Source organism: Camelus ferus, chromosome 19 (genome assembly GCF_009834535.1).
Source record: "Camelus ferus isolate YT-003-E chromosome 19, BCGSAC_Cfer_1.0, whole genome shotgun sequence".
Lineage (NCBI taxonomy): Eukaryota > Metazoa > Chordata > Mammalia > Artiodactyla > Camelidae > Camelus > Camelus ferus.
The window spans coordinates 42,690,187-42,698,339 of record NC_045714.1 but is presented as its reverse complement, the minus strand read 5'-3'; the positions used below and the strand labels follow the sequence as shown (position 1 = coordinate 42,698,339).

General features: G+C 47.2%; 1 protein-coding gene across 2 annotated transcripts in view; it reads left to right on the top strand.

Moving 5' to 3' along the window:
- The first annotated feature begins 6,199 nt into the window (after nucleotides 1–6,199).
- The window catches only part of CHD6 (chromodomain helicase DNA binding protein 6), a 161,315-nt gene continuing 159,361 nt past the window's right edge, over nucleotides 6,200–8,153 (top strand). For both annotated transcript variants that reach the window (XM_032462323.1, XM_032462321.1), the window contains exon 1: nucleotides 6,200–6,286. The gene's annotated coding sequence lies outside the window, so the exon portion shown is untranslated. The remainder of the gene's footprint in view (nucleotides 6,287–8,153) is intronic.

Sequence of the window (8,153 nt, the reverse complement as noted above, 5' to 3'; positions counted from 1 at the left end):
CTCCATGAGGGCTGACTTTGTGCTGAATTTTATTCACCACTGTATTCCTGGCACCTAGTACAGTGCCTGTCAGTTGCAGGCAATCAATAAATGTCCTTTCAATGTATGCATTCAATTTTAAGCATCGATCTCCTTAGGTATCTCCCCAAGATAAATGAAAACCTATGCCCACACAAAGACTTACACGTAAATATTCATAGCAGCATTATTCGTAATAGCCCCAAAGTGGAAACAATCCAAATGTCCATCAGTTGGTGAATAGATAAATGAAGACAGTTATATCCATATGATGGAAGACCGTGCAGCAATAAAAAAGAATGAACTAACAAAACATTCTATAACATGGATGAACCACAAAGATAAACTGTGTTAAGTGAAATAAGCCAGGCACAAATGACTGCATATTGTTCTATTCCATAAATATGAAATTTCTAGAAAAGGCAGAACTAGAGAGAAGTAAGCAGGTAAATGGTTGCCTAGGACTGGGAGTGGGAGTGGCAAGTGACTACAAACAGGAAGAAGGGAACTTTTGGGGTTGGTGGAAATGTTCTAAAGCTGGTTTGTGGTAAAAGGTTGCACAACTGTATAAATTTACTAAAAATCATTCAGTTGTACACTTGCAGTAGATGACTTGTATGACATGTGAATTATACCACAATAAAGCTGTTTAAAAAGTGTTCAAAAAATCAATCTCCTCACTTAGTCATTTTATCTCAGCTTACGTTCTGTGGAACATTATTTCGGGACATCATGCCAGAGACTGCTGATTGAGTCTCTCAACTCTTTAGTAACAGAACCTCAATTTTTTTATTGAACTATAGTTGATTTATAATATTCTGTTAGTTTCAGGTGTACAGCAAAGTGATTCAGTTATACAGATACATATAAGTATTCTTTTTCAGATTCTTTTCCACTATAGGATATTACAAGCTATTGAATATAGTTCCCTGTGCTATTCAGTAAATCCTTGTTGTTTATCTATTTTGTATATAGTTGTATGTAGCTGTTAATCCTATATGCCTAATTTATCCCTCCCCCACTTCCTTTCTGGTAACTGTAAGTTTGTTTTCTATGTCTGTGAGTCTGTTTCTGTTTTATAAATAAGTTCACTTGTATTATTTTTTAGATTCCACATGTAAGTGATATTGTATAATATTTGTCTTTGACTTACTGCACTTAGTCTGATAATTTCTAGGTCCATCCATGTTGCTGCAAATGGCAACATTTCCTTCTTTTTTATGGCTGAGCAATATTCCATTGTGTGTGTGTGTGTGTGTGTGTGTGTGTGTATACACACACACCACACCTTCTTTATCCATTCATCTGTTTTTAACTTGGCACATAACCAAGCAAAATAAAAATAAAATACCATATTTCCCAGCCTCCTTTGCCATTTGGTGTGGCCATGTGACCAAGTTTTAGCCAATGAGATGTAAGCAGAAGTGATGTGACATATTTCCAGGAAGGCAGCTTAAGGAACATGGCTGAGCTCCACTTTTTTCAATTTGTCTTTCCTTTTTTCCTTCCAAAAAACATGGGCTGGTGCTTCAGCAGCCATTTTGGATCACAGAGTGACCTTAGGAATGAAAGCTAAAAGTGTGGCAGAGCAAAAATACTGAAGCTTGGCTTGCTAACGGTACCACAGAGCCCCATGCCCCACTTGGACTGCCTGCTCCCAGATTTATTTTATGCATGACAAAAATAAACTTCAGTCTTATGTCCTTTGTTCTTTTTTTCTGTTACGTGTGGGCAAATCTAAACCTAATATTGGCTTAAATAGGTATTAAATGAAAAGGGGGTTCTGTGGTCAAATAATTTTGAGAACTATTATGTTAAAGTTTAACAGATTTCATTAATGTAGGACTTCTCAGAGTTTTTAATGAGCAATAGGAACTTCCAAGAGGGGCTTGAGTATGCACAACTTCCCAAACCAACTTCCCTAAAGCCCTTTTAAGTAGAGAATCTCATCAGAAGAATGATTTGGAGCAAAGGGAAATGTAGCTTTTTAAAAATCCATATTATTTTTAGAAAGCTGGTTTAAAACAATTTTTTTTAATGGAGGTACTGAGGATTGAACCCAGGACCTTGTGCATGCTAAGCATGTACTCTTCCACTGTGCTATACCCTCCCCAACAAAATCCATATTTTTCTCTCCCTTTCTAATCTATCTTTCTTCTATGCCACCAGAGAGATCTTTCTAAAAACATAAACTTGATGGTATCACATCCTGTTTAAAATTCTTGAATGATTCTTGTAGGATAAAGTTCAAACTCCTTCATGTAATGAATAAGACCTTTTGTGATCTGGCCCTTGTCTTCTCTCTGCCTCACCCTAGCCATCTTCCTCTCAAATCATGAAACATTTGTACTGCTGAGAACTGCATACGTTCACCCCAGTCTCTCTGCCTCTGCAGCACATGCTATGTCTCTTAAGTGGAACAGTTTCCACCTGCCACTTTACCTGGCATTCTACCTCTGATGCTTTAGGACCAGGCTCAGGTATCAGCTCATTCACATCCATTCATGCTTTGAGCAACTCCTACTACGTATTAGGCACCCTACTAGTACTTGAGTTACAAAGCCAAATAAACACTATCCTTCCCCTAGAGGAAGACAGAAGCAAACAAAGGTAGATAAGTACTGTATTAGAGTGTGCTAACAGCTGTAACAAACAACCATCACATTTCAGTGATGACACTTGGACAGTTTATTTCTCCCTCACAGCACAGTCCAGTGCAGGTAAGCACAGGGATTCTGCTCCATGCAGTCAGTTGGTAACCCAGACTCATACCATTGCCGTTTGGGAGGGGTCTCTAAGTCCTCCTCTGGCTAGTTTTGCATCTGGCCAGCAGATAGGATAGGAGAACAATTTGGAGGATCACACAGGAAGTTTTAGGGGATGCTTAGACATGGGATATATTTGTACTACTTCTGTCCAGATTCCATTAGAGCTCAGTCACAAGGACCTGTGTGATTACTGAGAAATGTAGTTTACTACGAACCAAGGAGGAAAATGAAATGGGCTGGGGCTGGGGCAAGTAGCCTTTTCTCTACCACAGATATATAAACAAGAACAATAAAGAAGCTCACAGTTTAATAGAGGAAACAGACAGGTGAACAGAGGCAGGAAGGCAAGAGAGAACATGGTTGGACAGGATGCAACTTGTGTTTATGGAGTTACTGTCACAAAGTTCTAGAACTATTGGAAGCTCTTCTGTGGCTCCCTTTCAGAGCTCCTAAGGATTGCTCTTCTGTGGCCCTTGGTAAACATGGATATACAATATGGTACAGAAAGTCACTCCCACATCAAAACTTCAGGGCCTCTTAATGTCAACCATGTCTGTCCCAGAAGCTGCCATGACACCCGGCTCTGCGTGGGCTCCATCTGACTCCACACAGCTGCGCCCTGACAATGTTTTGCCTAACGGCCCCGCTGCATGCTTCTTGACACTGAGTTTTGGGACACCACAGAACCACCTCCCACCCCCGTCCCCGGCACCTATGCACCAACAACTGGAGTGAATAAGAATTCACTCAAGGTGAGCTGGTGGAGAAATTTCCTTAGCTTTTCCCTCTCCCGCAGGCTGTACTGAGTCTCATTTCATGTGGCTTCTCAAAGGAAGTGCCCTTGAGTGGGAGCAATCAGCCACACTCAGTGGAGGCCAGATGAAGAATCATCCTGGTTTTAGCTCTTCCCTCTTCCCTGCTTTCCTCCTTTTGCCTCTCACTCCTGCCCTATGGACTCAGGCTCTGCATTCTGGAGAACCCTGGCTAAGACATCCCCATGGATGTGTACAGCTAAAAGACACTTAGCTGTCTGTGTTTCCCCTTCAGTCCCTGAATACAGCGGAAGTGTTTGGGAGGTCAGATTCCACTAACCTTGCTCAGTTCTACAGACCTGACTCTTTGAAGGTCAAGCCTGCTGCCTCTCCTGAGTACAGCTGCCAGATCTCTCCTCTGCTTGTACCTGTACCATTCATTTGTGAGTCAGTCATGCACTGTCACTGATTTCTTGTTTAGTGATAGAACATTTGTATATTTGCGTGTGTTTAACTTCTTACATGCTACTGACTTTTCTCAAGTTTAAGAACAGGGATTACTGACAAATCTACCGTCCCCCTCCCTCCTGATCTCACACTTCCCAATACTGTCCTTGCTTCTATGCTTTGGCATATATACTCCTCCCTCTGTCTGAAGTCCCACTCCTCCCTCACCTGATTTATGTTATGTCATCTTTTGTGGGCAAGGGATTTGATTGTGTGAAAGGAGGACCACTTGACATCCACGTCGAGTGAGCAGTCTTGAGTGTTTTAGACTGTTGATGCTGGTGTCAGACTGAAGAGGCTGTAGCTACCAGCTGCCTGGTCTGGCTTCAGCCCCTGCAGCAGCTGGTCCAGGAGAGTAAGTCCACTGTCATCCCTGTGAGTAGGGGGGACAAGTAGCTCTCTGCATACTCACTCCCCAGCAGCTTGGCAGAATTGAAACTCTTCAGGATCCATGTGTAAACCTCCACCTTGTCATCAACCAGACTGTGTGCTCTCTGAGGATAGAGATGTTGTCTGCCTTGTTTAATGCTGTGTCTTTTGTTAAGGGAAGGAAGAAAGAGGGAAGGACCATGACACATGTTGGCCAGTCTTGAGTCAAATGAGAGAAATATGCACAGGTGAGGTAGACAGGTGGTGGGGGCTGCTCTCTTTGTATTTTCAAACTGGAGAAATCTTTCTGGTGTCCACCAAGAAGTGAAGAAATGGTCCTCAGAAGAGAGTTAGGGCCACAGGCTGAAAACCATAGGAACGCTGGGGTTTCAAAGACACTAAAAATATCCTCTCTCTGGGGTGCAGTAAGGCTCTGCTAAATCATCACAGCTACCTCTGACAAAGTCAAACCACGTTCATCTTAAATGCATCAGACACACTGTTCTTGGAATCATCAGAACTCAGATCATCCCTACTTTAATTGAGGTAAAATGAGCTTCTACAGTCACAATACAACCATTTTTTGGTGGGTGCTAAGGAGACACCCATGATGGGGGCAGGTAGGGAGTAAGGGGCTGAGGTAACTGCCACATCTGGGAAGGGGGCAGTAATGGGATGCCATATAGAGTATTCTGCCAGACAGGGCCAACTCCCTAACCGTCTCTGCCTTCATTTATTTTCTTTATTGCATTGATCACTACCTCCCCCTTGTATTTATTTATTGTCTTTCTTTCCCCTTAGCATGCCCACTCCAGGAGAGCAAGGCCTTTGTCTTATTGACAACTGTATCTCCTGCCTTAGATCAATGCCTGGCATTTAGTGGGCATTCAAAAATTAGCTACTAACGAACGAATTCAACAATATTAAACAATTAGTTGAATCTCTGCCATACGCTGGGCCCTGTCCTTGAGGATGCAACAAGGATGGTGAGGGAGACAGGAGGCCTCAAGATAAACACACCATAGTTTGACACCTGATTTTACACAGGTATATCCAAGGAGCCGGAAGACCCCCGAGGCTGAAAACTCCTAGGGTGTGCGTAGGGGCCTTGCGAAGAAGCTCGTGTGCCAGGAGTGCCAGGAGTGCCAGGGAGCCAGGAGGAGCGGCGGGGATGCAGCTGGAGACAGAGCTCGGGGCTCCTTGGCTCTTTGCCGGGCTTCTCGGCTCTTCACCTGGCTTCTCCGCATCTTCTTTTCCTGACCTACGGGACCTCGTCCCCAGCGGAATCTCTCTGTCGCGGGACCCCAGTCACATACTCTCCCAGCCCCAGAGACGCCAGCCTCGGGTGTTCCAGATGGCTAGACCGCTACCTGAGAGACCTCCACCTGCGGGATGTACCGCCGCCGGGTCCGCGCGCGCTCCAAGTCCCCGCCCCCTGCCTTCTGTCCAAGGCTGGCAGGACCCCGCCCCGCCCCCTCGGCCCGCAGGACCCCAGCCCCGCCTCGCCCCCGTGGCCCCGCCGCTCAGTCCCGGGGGGCGGAGCCGCGCGCAGTGGCGTCTCCAAGGCGGGGGGCGCGAGGCAGGGGGCGGGGCGGCCCTGGCGCAGGCCAATCAGCGCCGCGATCACATCCATGCAAATACGAGCACAATGGAGCGAGCCCATCACTCGCCCCTGCAAGCAAGCTTGAAATGGGTTTCTACCTGAGCGGCAGCCAGGCTGACCAATGAATCTGTGTTTTGGGCCGGCGAAGCCCAATAGCGTGGCAGGGGAGGCGGGCCCAAGCCGGGTTAGGGTGTCCTTGCAGGGTGTCTGAGCTAAACTTCACCAAATAATAGCTGTTTGTATTTTGGCTGCTGCAGGAGCCATTTTAGGTAAGTTCTTCTCTTAACTTTTTATTTTCCTCCCCGGCCTCGGCGGGCTGGCTTTGTTCGCGGGTCCCCGGCCCCGCCCCGCCGGCCGGGCTGGGGTGCCCCTATGAATGAAGCCAGGATGAGGGGCTTCGGCGGCGCCGAGGCTCGGCCGGGCCGGGGTCCGAGCGGGGCGGGCGGCCTGGCGGAGGGCAGGCGGCGGCCTGAGGCCTGAGGCGAAGGGCCGGCCTCAGCCGCGCTGCGCTCCGGCTCGCGCTCAGGTCGCGCTCGAGCCGGGCGGCCGTCCTTGGGAGTGCGCCGCTGCGGCCCGCGCGGAGGGGCGGGGGTCCGGGCAGCCCCCGGCCCTGGGCCAGGCGGGCGGGGGCGGGGCGTGCGGAGGGCTCCCCTATACCCCCCACCCGCCAGTCCCGGCCGAGGAGCGACCCCCGGCCCGGCCGGGCCGCCGCGGGGCGGGGGTGACCGCTATTCCCGCCGCCGCCCCCGCGGAGAAGTTGCTCTATTGGCGTCCTGCGTCTGTTTGCAGGGGTGGAGGAGGGTGGGCTGGTGCCAGGCTGCTGCTCCGGGAGGGGGCGGGGGCCCCTGCGCGTCCTCGGAGCGCGCACCACCTCCGCCCCCTTCTTACGCACTAGCGCGCACTCGCCCCGAAAATTGGAACCCTGGAGGTGTCCAGCAACCCCGCAGCCAAGTTTTGTGCATTATTAGATTGCATGTTTGAGCTTTAAAAAAAAAAAAAAGAGGAATCTGTCCCCTTCAGGGTATTTATTTCCTTCGCTGTTGAGAAGTAACGGAGTCTGTTGCTCCCAAATTTCCAGGGACATGCCTGTCAGATGTGCAGAGGGTTGGCAGCTACTTGGCTTTTAAAAAGACGCTATTAGGAAATCCCCTCACTAGTGAGATAATTGAAATTTGAGTTTGTTTGCAGCTTCAGTTTTATTTGATCCAATTAAAAATGCATAAGCAGACACTTATATTTGTGTACATAAAGTGTTCCTAGTTCCAGTTACGACTGATCTGACTGTGGTTTCGGTAGTGTGTGATCTAATAAGGCAGTATAATTCGATTTTGAACCTGTAGGCCGGTGTTCTCCAAATTAGGGTTTATGGATCATTAGTAATCTGGCCAAGGTTTCTAGTGAATCCTTGGCATCTCCAGGCATCTTTGGGGCTGTGTGTGCGACTTATTCCCCACCCCCTCAACACTGCTCACTTCTGGTGTAACAGATCCATGAACAGAGAAAATACCCATTTAAAATTTTTTTATAATTTTCAGACTGTCTGCAGTACTGCCTGAGATTTGGTTACTGTTTCTCAAATGTCATATAGGGGCACCATCCCAGTAGGCTCTAGATTTCGACGTACTTTAAGGAAATATGCTTGTGATCCTTAGAATATAGTCCAGACAGGGACCACTCCGCCGTGTTCCCAAGGCTAATTATGAGCTGTCTTTCTTACTAGAGATGTGTACCCATCTATTGTGCATGGCACAGGCGAGTTTGTTGGTATTCCACGTTGGAAGATCAGGCTGGAACCTCAGGGAGATAGTTTTTGTAGACTTTGTGGTTCTCTGGGGGTGGGGAGAAGGTTTGAGATCCATGTATGATAAAATGATTAGGCATGAATCGTCAAGTGCAATGGCTTATGCCAACCAGAACAGGTGGTTTCATACAGAAGCAATGCATGACTGTAACGAAAGGCCTGGGAAAACGTGGAGTGGTAAAATGATAAATTTTGGACTTCTTTCTGTCCCAGGGCAGATTTCCTAGATGAATTATTTAAACTTTTTTCTTGATTAATGGACTTTTAAAAGCTAACCCTTGCAATTTTTTTTTTCCTTTTTTGCTAACTTTGGAATCTCCCCTGTAGTAGCCAGA